Source organism: Myotis yumanensis, unplaced genomic scaffold, assembly GCF_028538775.1.
Source record: "Myotis yumanensis isolate MYYU_CA2020_CCGP unplaced genomic scaffold, mMyoYum1.0.hap1 SCAF_1, whole genome shotgun sequence".
NCBI classification, from domain to species: Eukaryota; Metazoa; Chordata; class Mammalia; order Chiroptera; family Vespertilionidae; genus Myotis; species Myotis yumanensis.
In genome coordinates, this window is record NW_027223752.1 from 201,166,109 (window position 1) to 201,184,948 (window position 18,840).

The following is an 18,840-nucleotide window of genomic DNA, read 5'->3' on the forward strand; positions in this document are numbered from 1 at the left end:
ATCAGAAGCCTTATGCAGCTGAACAAGATATAGAAATGCCTTTCCTGAGTTGCAGAAGTTTTAACAATATATGAGTGTGTTTGGGGTGACTAAGGGTTGAACTTCTAGTTAAATTGGAAAGTGGGGGGAAAGGCAAAGTGCAACAGGGAGCTCTTCAAAGGAAATGCAAAAATTTAAATGCTCCTTTAATAACAATCTATATAACTTAAATGAGTAATACATGCTAAAATATATTTAGTGCTTATGGGCAAGGCATTATGTTAAGTAATTTCTTTCTTTCTTTGTTTTAATCCTCACCCAAGGATATGTTTTTTATTGATTTTAGAGAGAGAGGAAGGGAGAGAGAGCAACATCTATTGCAGTGATTCCCAAAATGGGGGCGGTAGCAGCGATCCAGGGGGGCAGTGATGGCCACAGGTGCATTTGTTTTAACTTTTTTGTATTACCTTTCTATTCTGAGTTCAATAAATAGTTTCATAATTTCAAACTTCAATGTTTCTAATTTACACGTTTCTTTACTATATTTTACGAAAAAGGTAGAAACATTAATACATATATCTTCCTGTTTAATTGCTATTAAAATTTAAAAAAAATTAATTTCCAGGGGGCGCTGAGTAATATTTTTTCTGGAAAGGGGGCGGTAGGCCAAATAAGTTTGGGAACCATTGATCTATTGGTTGCCTCCCAAATGTGCCTCGACCAAAGATTGAACCCGCAACCTACTAGTAAGTATGTGCCCTAACTGGGAAATCAAACAGCAACTTTTTGGTGTATAGAACAAAGCTCCAACTGACTGAGCCACCGGGCCAGGGCAAGCCATTTCTTTATGTTAACTTATTTTATCTTTCAATATCCCTATGAAATTGGTACTATAATTATCCATACTTTATAGATAAGAAAATGGAAGCACAGATAAGTGGCTGGACCAAAATCATATATCTACGTCTTGATGGAGCTAAAATTCAAACTTAGGCAAACTGTTTCAAAATTTTGTGCTCTTTACCATTACTCTGAATTCTGTCTCCTATCAGTGCAAAATTAGATGAAAAGGTAAGTTATATTTAGAGAAGGAGGTCAGTAGACACAAGAAAAGGACAGGGAAAAACCTCCCTCTGGCCAGGATGGTTAATAGAAAGAAGAGAAACAGAGTTAGGGGAGAGGGATCATATCAGCCTGTCCTCATTTCCTCACTTGAAATTTTAAAATAAATATATACAGGAAGCTAAGCAACACTGGAAGTTGTACACTTAGAACAGGAGCTATAAGTGCATAGCTCCTGGCCTGTATCTTGTGGATTTGCCAAGCTTTCTGGAAACTCCTGCAGGGAACAATTAGCCTGAGGGGGTGAGAACTGTGTCACAATGGTGGAGGGAAATCGATGCATAGGAAGGCTGAGGTAGCAATTCTGGCTTGCCAAAGGACTGTGTGGAAGCCCTGGTGAGGGAGATATAAAAAGTTGCTAGCAGAGTCAGGGTCCAGTAAAACCGTCAATGCATCATGAATTTAATATAACACTCCGAAGATTAGAGGAGATGAGTTACAATTCAGAGATCGCCAGTCCAAAGGATGACCATATTAGCCATTTTGTAACAAAGACTGAACAGTCAGAAGATACCACAGGGATGCATGGTCTTTGTCTCCCTCCACTGCCTGACCTCTCCATCCAAAAAAAAAAAAAAAAGTTCAGAAGAAAATGATTAGATCGTAATGACAGAGCTTTTACCTAAAAGATTAATTCATCAGTAGAAAACTACTTACACTAGAAGGCACTAAGATCCTGTTGTTGCAAAGTTTAAAGGATTGTATTTATTGTTTCCATGTTCTGAATAGCCACACATTGGTTCGTAAGAAGATTAGCATAGCTATGGGCATGGAGAAGCTATATTTATTTTACACACCTGAGTGTAATGGGAATAACAGTTTCAGTCTTGCTCTACATATCTTAGTAAGCTTAAATAGTCAGGTAAATAAATAATTTGGAGCCAGTATGCTTAGCAACTTAAAACCATTGTTTTCCTCATCTGCCTCAAAATTGATCCACAAACAATATTACCATAAGACATCAAATTTTGACATTTCAAGTTATTTATTCTAGAAAATTAATAAAAATGATTTCTGTATTTTCATACCAGGATTATCAGCAACCATGGGAAATAACCCAGCCTGGAAAGTGCTTATCTCTTTTCCAAGCATTATTGGGAAATAAGTGTGTTTCTCATATTCAGCCAAAGCAGGCACAAAGCACTTGGGACTTTATGTCTGAATATGTATTCATTTCAGTGCACAGCAAGTAGGAAAGGATATAAATAAGACATGATATGTAAGTGCAGCATAATATCACGGTAAACTCGGATCTATCATGTCTGTGTCTCTTTACATGCCCTGCATTTGTTAAAGAGGAAGGCAAGCGCCACCTCAGTATTATGGGAAGGCTTTATACTGAAGCAGTGCTCAGGTCATAAGAGGCATGTTGTCAGGTGAGGTCTCACCCTCCCATAGAGAGGCATTCATCAGCCAGGAAACATTTGGTGTCACTATGGGTTTTATTCCAAGAGAAAAACATTGTGTTTCACATTCTAATTACTTAAGAGCAAACATGAATGCAGCAAATCAGGGGAGTTACATATTTGTACATGTTTCCTGAAGAATCCTGTGGGAGTTTGGGAGTATATGCAGCCCCTTTCTATTGGGGGGAGAGAGTCACCTATTACCATAAAGAGAGAACACTCAGCTTCATTTGATGGTCGTCCCATCTGTACGAGTAGCAAAGTCTTGTTCTTCACTTTTGCCAAAGCATTGTGATAACCTTGTATTTCTCACCCTAAATATAGACAGAAAAATTCACCTGCATTGCAATGATTAGAAGTGAGATTAGAAAATCCCACTCACATAATAAAAAAGGTTACTGTATCCGTTTTCCTAGTAAATAAATAAAAAACACAAAACTACCTTAAGATGCACTACGGTTGAGTATCAAGAATTCATACTCCTAGAAACTTATCTTGAGAAAATATTTGATTTCTACATTTTAGCCATGGGCTTTAAAATCAGACAGACCCAGGAATGGACATTTTCATCTAGTAATTATTAGTTATATTTGCTTAGGCATGATTTTGATCATCTACAAATTAAGGACAGTAATGCTTTTTCAGTATTGTGTTGTGAAACATGAGAGGTAATTTATAGGAAGTTTTTAACACTTGAGAACATATTTATGCATTCAATATATGTTGCCTATGAATTTCAGTACTTATCTTCATCTCGCTATATCGTTGAAGTATTTTTCCTCCTGTGGATATTGAGAAAATGTGAATTCACAATCTCACATTGTCTTTCTTAGATTTGATATAGAATTTACATTTAGGTCCATTATATCAGAATACCATTTTTATTCATAATCTTTCTGAAAAAAATTATTTCATCCTGTAGGAATACCTGCAATTATGTCAACATTAAAAATTGCTAAATAGATAAAGAAACAAAAGGGTCCCAGATTTTATAAAATAGAAATGAAGAGTGGGTAGGGACATTAAAGATGGAACTGGAAAATAAGCAGAGTTTTAAGGAATTTAAATTTTAATAAGAAAAATATGGAAGTTTTGAGGGGATATAACAAAAATTGAATCACAGAAAAATTAAGAGTACATATTATTATAGATGAAAATTAATTGTGTATTGGAAACAAACTACAGAGAATTAAAAGTTCTCCAGAGAACTATAAGAGGTAGTATTTATAGGATTAATTGTGTATGGAGTTTGAGTGTGGGAGCAGTTTCTCAATTTTGAAATAAGGAATGAGTGAAAAATTGTTTAAGAACTGTAAGTACTATGACAAGAGGGAAAAGTCTGCTGACAAGACCACAAGACTGCATTAGCCACTACAGTATTGAATTTATCTGCTTATGAAATATAAACCAATTGAGGCAAAGAGTAATAAGTCTTCACTTTCTAGGAAAGGATCTTTAAAGTAGCCAAATCTATAGGAAATAAGATTCTGAAATAACAGAAGAAATCTCCAGAAAAAGGAACTAAATGAAATGGAAGCAAGCAAAGTACCAGATAAAGTGTTAAAACAATGGTTAATGAAAACTTCAAGGAAGTTAGAACCTCAAGGAAGTTAGGAGAACATCAACTACATAAAAAAGGACCAGTCATAAGTGAAGGATACACTAACTGAAATAAAAAATAATTTACAGGGAATCAACAGTAGAGTATTGGATGCCAAGAATCAGAAATTTGGAATATGAGGAAGCAAAAAATACCCAATCAGAACAGCAAAAAGAAAAAAGAACCCCAAAATATGAAGATAGTATAAGAAGCCTCTGTGACAACTTCAAGCTTACCAACATTCATATCATGGGGGTGCTGGGAGGAGAAGAGAGGGAGCAAGAAATTAAAAACCTATTTGAAAATATAATAACAGAAAACTTCTCCTACTTGGTGAAAGAAATAGACATACAAGTCCAGGAAGCACAGAGAATCCCAAACAATATGAACCCAAAGAGGCCCACACAAAGACACATCATAATTACAATGCCAAAGTCAAGGTAATAATTTAATTTTCAACATAAATCTGTAAAACAAATACTATTATTATTTGTCTTTAAGGTCTGACACTATAATGTGGTACTTGACTCAAAACATCAGAATGCCTCAATTCTGCCTTAGCTCAGGTACACCCATTTTTTTTTATATTCTCTGATAATATATATCCACATAAACCAATGCCAATTTTAAGCAAGATACATTTTTTTGTTCAATCTTGGATTATACTGGTAATGACATATTAAGTTAGAGACTCTGTCAGAAGTTATACCATGGCTGATAGATCAAGCGAAAGCCAAAAACTGTGAGGCAGGAGGATCACTCCAGCTTTTGTCCTTGTATAAAAGTGAGGTGAACAACAAAAATATGATGTGTTGGACTTTGCCTTCCCTTGGAGAGAAACATGTGGAAAGGAAAGTCATCTGTGAGTTTATTGATCCAACTCCCACATAGTCATTATAGTCATTGTCTAGATATTGTCTTAGAATCTCATCAGATGCCAATTATTGTTTTTTTCTTCAAGGACAGAAAAAGGTTTTCCCCTTACAATAACAACTTTTTTAAAGTTTTCAATTTTATTTTAATGTTTTAACTTAGGAAGTTAAGTAAGTCAACTCAAATACTTAGTAATTAGTAATTCTGTAACTATACTCAAATCTTGCAGATTCCAGACCCTGGCTCTCTAAAACATTACATGAGAAAAATGGCTCATAAAATAAATATGTAAACAACTGAGAGCAGATAATACTTATCACAGATACATTGTTAGTTGAGTGAAGAAGAGGTCTACAATAGAATTCTAATGTAGTACAAAAATTTGAAAACCAGGTAGAAAGAGTAGAGGTGAAAAGGAGAATCAGAATAGAATAAGTGGTCTGAGGTGTGGGAGAAATAGCAAGAGCGAGTGGTGCCCAGGAGACTGGGAAAAGAGATTTTTTTAGAAGAGTCAGTAACCATGGCTAATAACACAATCAAATAAGATAAAGATTTTAAAATGATCCATGCCTTTAAAGTACCAGCGTTGTTGTTTTGCTTGGCTATATATTTTTGCAAACATAAGAAATATGGGAAAATATTGGTTATAGTAAGTATTGGTTATACAAAACTTATTAAGTCTAAATCCCTATCCTCATATACTTTAAAATCCTAGTTAACAGTGTTATTTTTGACTAAAACAATGCTAATATCTGATATGTTACTAGACATATTACTTCTTTAATGTATTTTTAATGTATTTTTATTAGTATTCTTGTCTGCCTTTTAATATGTTTTATGGAAAAAGTTTGAGAATCTATTGATTAGAAACTTAATAACAAACTACTCTTTTACATGGTTTCAAGAAAATCTGCTTTATTGCTTCTTTCTCTTTGAAATTCCAGCATAGAACTATTTGCTCACTGCATTATAATCTTAACCATGACAGCATAGCATTATCACCTCTTCCACTGCTTCTCTCTTATTTATTCTGGTTAAAAGTATCACCCTACTGTTCTGGAGCTTATTTTAATCTTTCCATACACTTTGCTTGTTTTTATAGTCCCCAGGTGTGTATGCACTTCCCCATATATTTATTTGCCAAAAATCTGTTCTCTTTAACAGAAAACAACAACACACACAAAAACAACCCTGCAAAACAAACAAAACCCACACATAATAGAAACAAACAGGAGATTTATTTCTTGCCCCAAGTAAATTTGTCCAAAAATGGAACGTCAGGAGATGGTACAAAGGTCCTCACCAGTTATGGAGGGCACTATTCTAAAATTGCCATAGGAACTGCAGGTTATATTCTTCTCTAATTCTGTGTTCCTTTTAATTTCTATTCTTGTCATCTTTATTATAATGTGTTCTGCAAAAACTGTTTAATGGTAGAGCTTATGTCTACAATTTTAATAATAGGTTAAGTATTTAAAATTCAAAAACACTTTAACTCCTACCTTTCTAGTTATAGAACAAAATATATTCATGCTTGAAGAAGTAAAAATTAATTAGCACCTTCTTAAATTTAGTTTCTATTTACATTTGTTGTCACCAAATTTTTCTCCATTTATTTTAACTTACATCTGGAAGCATTGAAGTGAATGTGGAGATTAGAGGTAGCTACCACCCATTCTACCTGTGTCATTTTCAACAAGTTATGTGACCCCTTCTGGGCCTCAAGGTTCACAGCTGTAACATGAGAGTAATATTTTTAACTTATAGTGTATTTAGAAAGCTTACACCAGGTTATTTATATAAAACAGGGCTCTCAGATTTTTTGATCATCTTAATATAGAGAGAATGACCAAAACTCTAGGCAGAGTGTTTCATCTAATAGTCAGAGAAGCCATTGGAACATTTGGAACCATGGAGTTTAACAAAAAGAAATGAGGCAGCTAAGGCCTGGGCCTGCATGGCCAAAATTCCAAGGAGAAGGAAGACACAGGAAATGAGTCCAATCAATGCATTGTTTCAGTACTTAAGCTCTGCAGCTATAAGAGCAAAGAAAGGAGCAGAAAGTGAATGAAATTACAGTGAAGTCTTCAATGGCATGCGGTGTCAGGGTTCTCAGATTGTCAAAGGAGCCTAGTAAACACCCTCAAGGCTCTCAACTGGAGAGCCATGTGCTACCTTGAGAATACCACATGTACATTGAGCCTTCCCAAAACTATAACAGAGCACAATGTGCCTTGCTAGTTTATCTGAATAACTGTAGTTTATTATAAGGATTAAATAATTGCAAAGGATTTAGCACTGGATCTGGAAAAAAAGCTTGAATAACTTTCATGTTTTTTTAATTTTATTCTCACCTTCATGTACCTTTTAAATAAACTACTCAGAAATCAATAGATGTTCTATTGAATGTCATTAATATAGCAGTAGGGAAAGTTCACCTTCCCTTTATCAAATTATTATCACTTTAGCGGAAAGACTAGATTACCATAAAAAAGTTGGCCATGTAATCAATAGCTTAAATGTGTAAAGTGAAATTTGATAAGCCTGACAAATAATTGAATATTTTAGAAAAGTTAAATGTAACAGATAATACTGACATAACACAATATGATAAAGGACCCATCTACATGTTTTATATTTGTTAACTAATTTTATCCTTAGCCTAAGCCTGTAAGGTCCATACTATAATTATGCTTATGTTATAAATAAGGAAACCAAGGTGTGCTGATGGGAAGTTACTTGTTCGTGGTCATTCAGCTAAAAAGTAGCAGAGCTGGAATTATAGTCCAAGACTTCAGGCTTTACTATTTGTGCTATTAACTATTCTCAGTAACATTGTATTCTAAATCCTGAATACATCAACTGGGATTTATCCGGGGAATTCAAGGTCGGTACAATATCTATAAATCAATAAATGTAATACACCACATAAAGAAAATGAAATATAAAAACCCCATGACCATATCAATAGATTCAGAAAAAAAAATTTGATAAAGTCCACCACCCGATTCTAATAAAAGCTCTCAGCAAGATGGAAACAGAGGAAACATACCTCAAACTAATAAAGGTCACATATGAAAAACCCACAGTCACATCATACTGAATGGGCAAAAACTATAAGCATTTCCCTTACGATCAGGAACAAGGACTTGTATGCATGCATATAAGCATAGCCAATGGACACAGACACTAGGGGTGGGGTGAGGGCATGAGCGGGGGGTGAGGTGGGGGTGGGGATGAGGACACATATATAATACCTTAATCAATAAAGAAAAATTTTTTAAAAACATCAGTAATAAGACAGGGATGTCTTTTACCACTCTTATTCAACATAGTACAGGAAGTTCTAGCCATAGCAATCAGAAAAAAAAGAAGATATAAAAGGCATCCAAATTTAAGAGAAAGAAAGAAAGCTGTCATTATTTGCAGATAACATGATACTCTATATAGAGAACCCTAAAGATTCCATTGAAAAACTACTAGAACTGAAAAATGAATTCAGTAAAGTGGTAGGATACAAAATAAACATCCAGAATTTGATTGCATTTTTATACACCAACTAGAGGCCAGGCACATGAATTCATGGACAATGGGGTCCCTCAGCCTGCCCTGCAGGATCAGACCAAAACTGGGTCTCCGACATCCCCCGAGGAGTCCTGGATTGCGAGAGGGCACAGGCCAGGCCAATGGACCCCACCAGTGCATGATCAGGGCTGGGGAGGGAGGCTGGTGGTTGGCCAGCTAGGGAGGGACCACGGGAGGGCTCCAGGGTGTGTCTGGCCCATCTCACTCAGTTCCGATCAACCAGAACCCAGCAGCAAGCTAGCTTACTGATCGAAGCATCTGCCCTCTGGTAGTCAGTGCACATCATAGCAACTAGTTGACCGGTCAACTGTCTTCCCCCTGGTGGTCAGTGTACATCATAGCAAGCGGTTGAGTAGCCTTAGCATATCATTAGCATATTATGCTTTGATTGGTTGAATGGATGAACAGGCAACTGGACACTTAGCATATTAGGCTTTTATTATATAGGATAATGAACTGTCAGAAAGAGAAACTAAAAAATAATCTAATTTACAATTGCTTAAAAAATAATAAATTACCTAGGAATAACTTTAACCAAAGATGTTAAAGACCTATACTTGGAAAATTATAAGAGACTTAAGAAAGAAACTGAAGAAGATATAAATAATTGGAAGCATATACTGTGTTCACTGATAGGAAGAATTGATATCATTAAAATGTTCATACCACTAAAAGCAACCTATAGACTCAACAAAATTCCAGTCAAGATACCAATGGCATATTCTGCAGAACTAGAATAAATATTCCAAAAATTTACATGGAACCACAAAATCCCTGAATTGCAACAGCAAGCTTGAGAAGAAGAAAAAAGTTTGGCCCTAACCAGTTTGACTCAGTGGATAGAGCATTGGCCCTCAGACTTAAGGGTCCCAGGTTCAATTCCAATCAAGAGCACCCACCTTGGTTGCAGGCTCAATCCCCATCCCCAATATTAAAGAGGCAACCAATTGATGTTTCTCTCTTTCCCTTTCTCTCTCTCTCTCTTTTACCCTCCCTTCCACTCTCCCTAAAAATCAATGGAAAGATATCCTTGGGTGAGGATTAACAACAACAAAAAGAAAGAAGTTGGAGGAATCACACTAACTGATATCACTTATTGTTTGTTATATATAAAAGAACATTGTGATGTGAAATACACCTATAAGCATGCTTTTTAGAATTTGAAAATTTAAAATTTAAAATTATACTTATTTTTATTGCCTTAAATTATCAGTCTACATTGGCAAAAGCATTTTGGCCATCTGACACAATCTATTAATTATTTCCCAGATGTGGTCTGGTTTCATTTTTTTTTTTTTAAATCTTTACTGTTAAAAGAATTACATATGTCTCCCTTTTCCCCCATTAACCTCTCCCATCCCAATCCCACCCCATAGCACCAGCCCTTAGGTCTGGTTTTATTCTTAACTAGTGTTTGTAAAGAAAGTATAATTGAGCTTCTTTGCATAAAAGGATAATTAAAGAGAAGATCAAATACTCAATAATAAAATTTTTAAAATCAAGTTAAAGTATATAGTTGTCAACCAAACTTTACTTATAAAAATTATTTCTTACTTCTTTAAAGTGAACTAACAATTTTTAAAAAATATCACTACAATTAATATTCACTACAATTGAAAGTGCTATACAGATGACATATGTAGTCATTAGCCTGGTGATTTCATATCATTTATATAAATAAAGTAAATTTTACTCAACAAATATAAATGGATATTTCTGCTATAAAGATATATGCATATTAGAAAACTACTCATTCTGCAGAATTTTGTACTAAAAATGATAGAAGAAGAGTAGTGCTAGAACACACCTCTTCAAACCTCTGCAACTAATTACAAAAGCATCAATCTCAACAAAATAACTTTCAGGTTTTAAAAAATAATGTGTATATCAATTCTTAATAAATAAAGTAATTCCACAAAATAGAAGTGTATCTTTTTAAAAATATGAAGAAATTTGATAAAAGGGAATGTAAGAAATACTTACATATGTTGAGATAGATACAACTGCATAAATTGAAAATACCCATCTAGTAAACTCTTCTAAGATGTGACTCATCTGAGAGAAGGGAGAGCATAGGATGCACACTTTTCATGCCCCTACTGAACGCCTACATAGCATTCACTTGCATTCTTGTAATGTGTGTTCATTTGCCATTACCTAGAGGAGCAAGTACTAGTATTAACATAAGCCATTGTGACTTTCCTGCCCATGTTTACCTAATACATATGAACTTTTCTTTTTTTAGTTTTAGAAACTTACATTATACTAGACAGACTAAAGAGTACAACCTGGGTGAAAAACACTTTAATGGAAACTAAGGATGGAAATATAAAATATAGAATAATAAAAACAGTATAGCTTCAATGGGATTTACAATCAAATGTGGAAATATATTTGGAGATATATATATATATATATATATATATATATATCTCCAAATATCTATATTATCTACATATTTAATTTTACTACATCTATGTCTATATCTATTCATAATTATATATCTATACTAGTGGCCTGGTGCACGGATTCATGCACATTGAAAGAAAATTAATTAGAAGATTCGTGCAGTAATTACGTTACTGCAAAAATTACATGTCAAAATCTATAATAATAAAAGGGTAATATGCTAATTAGACCAGATATCCTTCTGGACGTCATTCCAAATGTCCTTCTGGATGAAGCTAGGGCCAAGGGGAAGCCTCCTGGGTCCCGGGTGCCTACCAGCAGCCAGAGGGAAGACAGAGGGAAACTCTTGCATGAATTTCCGTGCATCAGGCCTGTAGCAGTATATATAATATAGTATTATAAATTTAAAATACAAAATATTTTAATATCATTACTTGCCCTTTCTCTATAATAGAATGCATGAGTCAACATTTATTTTTAAATTGCCAGTGCACATTATATGTACCGGCTGGCCGGTCAGTCGAATGGTCAGTCACTTAGCCTTTTATATATATAGATATTTAAAGCCTAAGTGATCACTATGACTGGTCGATTGAACAAGTGGTCGACCAGTCACTGATGATACTCTGACCACCAGGGGGCAGATGCTCAATGCAGGAGCTTCCCCCTAGTGGACAGTGCACTCCCACAGCCAACTTCCCATGGCTGGCCAACCTCCCACGGTCCATTCATCCCCCGCCCTGCTTGCTGGCCAGGCCAAGGGACTCCAACGGTGCACAAATTCATTCATCGGGCCTCTAGCATTTCTATAAAATGCCTTGAAGTGACATAGGAGTGGTGTGTGCAAAGCAATTTGTGTCTGAAAATGAATTCCCTGTTTGTCTATATTACCCTAATCCAGGTCCTAAAGAAGAATGCAAATGCTTTAATATTCCTTCTGTAGGAAGTCATGCCAATCACCTGTCCTCTTGAAGATAAGTGGGCTCAGAAGCTACTTTGAGTAATAGAACACTGGAAATTCTGCTGTACTAATATCCAGTCAGGCATTAACAAACTAGCAACTTCCACTTTCTCTTTTTCTTCCACTTTATTCTGTCCAGGGAGCTTGTAAGCATCTGACTATTTTGCTGAAGAGACTACAAAGAGAGGTCCTAAGACAAAATAGAAGGGACTGGGGCCCACCTGGGCCCACCTTCCCACTGTATTCATCACAGTGCCGGGCATGAATAACACCAAGTGAAACCAGTCACAACCATGCAAGCCTTAGCCGAGTTCCTCATCAAAATATCATGAGATAGAATGATGTGGCTTTGGTAAGCCACTAAATTTTGAAATTATTAGTTATGCATTCATAGATAAATAGAAAACATAATTTGGGAAATATTAAGGACTTCAAAGAGCAGCCTTTAATGGACTGATATATAAGAATAGTATATCTATTTAAATAAGACTAAGGAGTTTTTTTGGTTTTGTTTTGTTTGGATTTATTTGTACACAGATTTAGCTATATAATTTTCTGGTCAGACAAAATGAAAATTCAGGTCCTTCTGTTAAAAAATTATTAAACATTTTAAGATTACAACAGTAGGGTATTAAACCAAGTGCAAGATCCTTCATATTGGGGGGCCCTTGTGACTATAGATGTTATATGCCCACAATGCCTGGTTGTATATAAACTTAAAGTATATGAACTGAAAATTATCCAGTAATTTAATCATATGTAATACAATAGAAAGGGTTTAATTATATTTAATTAACTAGAGGACCAGTGCATGAAATTCATGCATGGAGGTGAGGGGTCCCTCAGCCTGGCCTGCACCCTCTCGCAATCTGGGACTGTTGGCTCTTTATCACTCACCTGACTTCCTGCTTGATCACCCCTAACCACCTCTGCCTCGGCCCCCACCACGGCAGCTTCATCCAGGAGGTTGTCCTGGACGATCATTTGGCTGTCCAATCTAATTAGCATATTATGCTTCTATTATTATAGATGTCAAAATCAGTATTTAGTATCCAGGCAATACATATATCATTGAATAATTTACCTTTGACTATTATTACTGCCTCCTTTATGTGCTAATATGAACCTTAAATTACAGAGGTATAAAAAGTGCCTCCTGTTATAGCTAAGAAAACAAAAATAGAATTTGACTAAAAGTCAAAACATTGCAAAGGTCATATTGACCAGTCAAACATTCATTGGAAGTGTCTATTGTATTTTCTAGGAGGAAATATATATAGTTTATATCAGTAGCTCAAAATATTGTTCTTGAACAGCTGCATCCAATTGACTTTGAACTATAACTTATTGAATTTAAACTGTATGCAGGAGCCACAAACATATTTAGAGGTGTTTTGTCCTTTAAATATTTTATTTTCTTATCTATTACTCAGTATTTCATGAAACTGAATTCAGTACCTCAGAGTGGTGTATTGTGGGTATAAAGGTATTTAAGCCTTACCCACATTAAATACCTTCTGATTCCATATACTTGTACCTGCTGTGCTGATTTCGTGTTCAGCACCAGCTTTGGCATCAATCCCCTATATTACTGTTCTAACCTCTGACATTCAATTCTGCATGGAGTTAGCTGCAAAGCAAACAAAACAGAAGAACAACCACAAAAACATTTTACAGTTACCTGTTTCTTTAGAAACCTCTCTATGGAATCTTTTAGAATACTATTTGTGATAGATAAAAGCAAGCAATATTAGTTTAAAATAAATCTTTTTGTCCTGGTCAGTGTGGCTTAGTAGGCGAGTTGGATTCCTGGTCAGGGCATATGCCAGGGTTGCAGGCTCAGTTTCTAGTAGGGGGTGTGCAGGAGGCAGCTGATTGGTGTTCTGCTCTCACATTGATGTTTTTCTCTCCCCCACTTCCCCCTCCTTTCCTCTGTCTCTAAAATTCAATAAAAAATCTTTAAAAAAATAAACCTTTTTGTTAGGATACTTGGGGAAAAATCCAAAAAACAAATTCCTTATTCTGCTAAAAGGATATACACTATCATCCAAGTAGTTAGAACATTCTGGTGCAGATGATGTCCTCTTGATTAGGTTTCCTGCTAATTTACTCCAAAATAGGCATATAAGAAGGAACCCATATGAGTGACTTTATATTTTTTGCCTCCTGGTTACAGAATTTTTAGTTAACTATCTTTTTCCATTTAAAGCTTTTTCTTTCTTAAAATAAAATCAAAATCGATATACAAAATCTATGTATATTGTGGAAATATTAAAATCAAAATAGTAAAATAAGGAGAAATAATTATTATTTTATTGATATATATTTCATCAATTACTTGATGTATATTCCATCAGAACTATTCTGCTCATAAAGAAGTAAATGAATATACTACTAAAACAAAGTTTTAACCTTATAATTCATTGCATCTATGTTTAAATATAACTGTACATCTAGCACATAATTTAATAGCTACATATATAATGCATCTGTTTATAACTATGCCAAATTTATTTGATATTTATTATTTCTATATTATGAATATTTTAATTAATTTTGTTGCAGCTAATTCTTTGCTAGGAAATGCAAGCAGATCTTTAGAGTACTGTCTTTAAAGTGCAAAAAGCTAGGACAAAGGTGCATATATTGTTTCAGTTTTTTAAACATATTACCCAATTGACCTCCAACATGGGTTTAAATTTTTTCTTCTTTTAACTATTAAGCAAAGTCATTAAAACTAAATATTTTGCATGCAATTGATATCAATATAGTATATCACAATTAGTATATAAATGCTCTTATTAAACTTTAGAAAAACCTTTGAGATATGTATTATCCTTGTTCCAATTTTCTAAAATTATAACAAAAATTTGAACAATTTGCCTACAGTTATATAATTAAAAGTGAAAGGTCTGTGATTTAAATCTAAGACCTTAATCAAGGTCTTTGCTCATATACTCATGAATATATAAAATAAAAACATTTTATGACACAAACAAGTTGATATCTCAGCTACCAAAAATCATTGCATATCAGTCCTGGTGACTTACTGTTTTACTTCTACATGAATTCAGCTTCTGTGAGAGAGTACATATGTTGCTACTAGCTAGTCATTATGCTAAGTGTTCAAATGTCTTCTTTAGGTTTTGCAATCTAAAGCTTAGGAAAATATACTTTGATGAAAGATAAATGATGGAACATTATTTCTAATAAGAATAGAATGTTTATTAAAGAGAAGTTTAAGCGGTGTGGCTCAGTGGTTGCGCATTGACTTATGAACCAGGAGGTCAGGGTTCGATTTTCAGTCAGGGCACATGCCCCAGTTGTGGGCTCAATCCCCAGTAGGGAGTGTGAAGGAGGCAGCAAATCAATGATTCTATCTCATCATTGATGTTTCTATCTCTCTCTCCCTCTCCCTACCTCTTTGAAATCAATAAAAACATATATATTTTTAAAAAAGAGATCACACAGATGATACCTGGAGAACACTAAACATTTATAATTCTGTGATATTATTAATAGGTGAGAATTGTATCATAATATGAGGCCTAAATACATCTCCTCACATTATATTTTGGTTGGGGTGAAATATTCTAATTGGGAACATTCATATTCCATTTCATATGCTTCACTCAGCTCAGATCTATTATAAGGTCAGTTAGCTCTAAAATATTTGCCTAAGAGTGTGAGTCTTTGTGCATTCACCTATTATAGTATGCTTTTCATCAGAGCAAGTGGAATAGTTTCTATGTACACTGGGCTGCTGAGTAGAGATGCATTGCTCCTCGAGCTTTCAGTGAAAACGAGCAATCTACAAAGCATTTCTGGGTTGTATGTCTTTAAAGCAACCTCTATTCCGACATTTACATTTGTTTTTAGGCAAACAGCTTTACCATAGTAGGGACATAATAAGCACTGAAACTGTCCCAAAACATCAAAGAAAAATGTCACTTTAGGAGTTAAAATATCGGGGGAAGGGGAACCAAGGAAATCAAGAGATGATCAGCAGGTTATAATATCTACATGTGAGTCCTAGGATGTTATTAATAAGTAAACATCATTGCCTGCTAGGAGAGCAGTCTAGTAATTGAATAAGTTCTAACCAGAGACAGGTTATGATTAGAGGATTACTAATAGAGGGAAATATCCTCTATGAAAGTCATACTAATATTCTTGTAAGTGTATGAAAATGCTTTTGGATATATGTGTGCTTGATTACCATGTTTTTCAACATGAGAATGGAATTAGGAAGACTAATTTTCACTGAGATTCGCTACATTTAAAAAAAATAAAATTTTAATTTTTCCCTGTATATTGAGGAATCTTTGTTATTAACTTGAAGTTGTCCATCCTATTTTGCATCCTAATTTACTTGAAAAAATGTGAAAATATGTGAGGAAAGAAAATTACTGAAATAGTCAAGTTGTATTTAATTGGAGATTGAACAAACATTTCCCCTAATTAGAATAAACTAAGCTCCATAGCTTAATCTATAATTCCTTTTGCAGAAGTATAGATTGAAAATGTGACACCTAACAGTCCCATTATTCTAAAGCATTGTTTTATGATGTGCCTATATTTAATAGTAGTTCTTTGGAGGCTCATAACCCTTTTTGTGATTTACTGCGGTTATCTTTTACAACACCTGTGCATGATATTAATTAACAACTGGGGAGACAGTGTTATAAAAATGAAAAATTTTCTTTGTTATCAGGAAAAAGAAAGCACTGGGTAAATTCTTTGTTCATCAAAGTTTGGTGATGCTTCAAATACTTGTCCCAAGGCTAGGGTTTTATATCTCCACAGCTTGAAGCAGTAGAGCAGATAAAAGATAAAGCTTGCAAGTTCAATAGTCAGCTTGGATATATAATCATGTGTTTTTGTCCACTTGAATTAAATGTGCTTAGTCCTGAATGTGGTTTGGGCATTCTTTTAAGCCCGGGATCAAAATAAACACCGTAGACCTAGCAAGACACTTTGCTAGCTGTTAATCTACTAAATAGCCCATTAGTATCTGTCACTTAGGATTAACTGAGTGTTTTTATGTTCATCATGTTTTTAAGCACACTGACTTTCAGATGGATTTATAGATGGATTAAATGTTTCTTCTTAAATTTAATCCCAGAAAGCTTCCATCTAGAGAATTTTATAAATTAAAAGTATTTTTATCCACATGTACCCCCATAAAGAGGGCTTTTCCAGGACGAACATTACCTAGAATAAAGTAACAGGTTTAAATTTTCTAACCTTCTATGATTTTTTATTAAAAAAATCTAAAATAGAAAGTTACTTAGAACAAATCTTGTCAATTAAAATTTTTTATTTATTAACACTGCTTTTATATGCTTCTGAGCATTTAAATGCCTTAATTCCTTCACTGGAACACTGTTTATTGTGTTCTGTTACTTTAAAAACTTAAAAAAGTAAAACAAGATTTTTATAGAAATTCATATTAAGTCAATGTATATAAAAATGTAAATAGTCTTTCTCTTCTCCCTTTTAATTTCCTATCATTAAGGTAATCAATGTTAACAATTTGGGGTATACTTTCCTACTTTTTAAATGTATACACAAAAATAACACATACATATAACACGTACATTGGGCTTCCTTTATTTATAATTAAAAAGTAGGATCAAGCTATACATTGTATCATGAAAAAACTTTATAGTTAATATATCTAACTTATTTATTGTATGAGTGTATAATAGTCCATAATTTATTGAGAATTTTCTATTGATATATGTACTACCATATTTATAACAACGCTGTAAACTAAACCATAAATGTGTGTCTGTGTGTGTATATATATAGTCATACTGCTATTTATTTCTGACGGTTAGGTTAACCAGGCAGCAATCACTTGTTCAAAAGTATATACATTTTTAAAAATTTTCTTTTAGGTCAGGTAAAATGTATATACATTTTAAATAAATACTATTAAACATTTTTAAATTTACTGAGGCAATTTGCATTTCTACCAGAATTGTATGGAAAATGTCATTTCTTCACATGTACCTCAGTGAAAAAAAAATAATGATCTTTAAAAAGTTGAAATGCATGGGTTTGGATTTCTGTCAGACCTGTGCCCTGGATCTCTCACATTCCCCCATGCCAAAGGAAACTATGGCCTTGAACCATTGCCTGGCCTTCGCCCATAGGCTGCAAACACAGAAGTGGGGGTGGGGGGATAGTTGAAATTTATGAGGCAGCATAAAATTTATTCTGAATGTTTAAAAAGAATTTAAGAAAAGACATAATAGCTCAGGTAATTTTGCATTTTAGAAAGAATTTTGTCATACAATTTATGTTATCTAAATTTTGAGAATTTCATGCTACATTAAAATTTAGAAAAATTAACGAGGCAAAAGTAGGATAATTTTAATCACTTTCTAGTGTGTTTTCTGGGTGGGGGGGAAGAGGATGGAAAACATCATCCATCAAATAAAACTCATCTCAACTGAAAATTTGGAGCAAAAGTGTTGATCTGTATATTTTCACCATCTAATAAGACATAGGTGGCATCTAAAACAAGTAAGCGCAAATGTATGTATGTTAGAATAGAAACCTGTTGGTGAATGTGAACAGAGTAATTCCAACAGCAGTTTTGTTGGTGCCAATTACTTTATAGAATGATAGTTCCTGTGGAGCAGCTTTTATAATTTATCTTTAAAATTCTACTAGATGGTTTAATTATATACAAGTTTGATTATAATTAAGGAATTTTGGACAGGAACATTCAGACAGAGGTCATCAAAATTATAATTGGAAGATAACAGTATTTGACATTGCATTGAAGTCAATAAAGATAATTATTGCCTTTAAAATGACATCTAAACCATTAAAACCTTGCAATTTTACAGGCATAATTTTCAAAATTGAATATTTTGAGTATTTTTCCTGGA

At 34.0% G+C, this 18,840-nt stretch overlaps 1 non-coding gene across 1 annotated transcript; it reads left to right on the plus strand.

Annotated features, from left to right (window-relative positions):
• The first annotated feature begins 17,993 nt into the window (after positions 1-17,993).
• Positions 17,994-18,128, plus strand: LOC139001387 (small nucleolar RNA SNORA42/SNORA80 family). Its single transcript, XR_011469980.1, has one exon. It is a non-coding gene; the product is annotated as a small nucleolar RNA SNORA42/SNORA80 family (small nucleolar RNA).
• Positions 18,129-18,840: the final 712 nt, after the last annotated feature.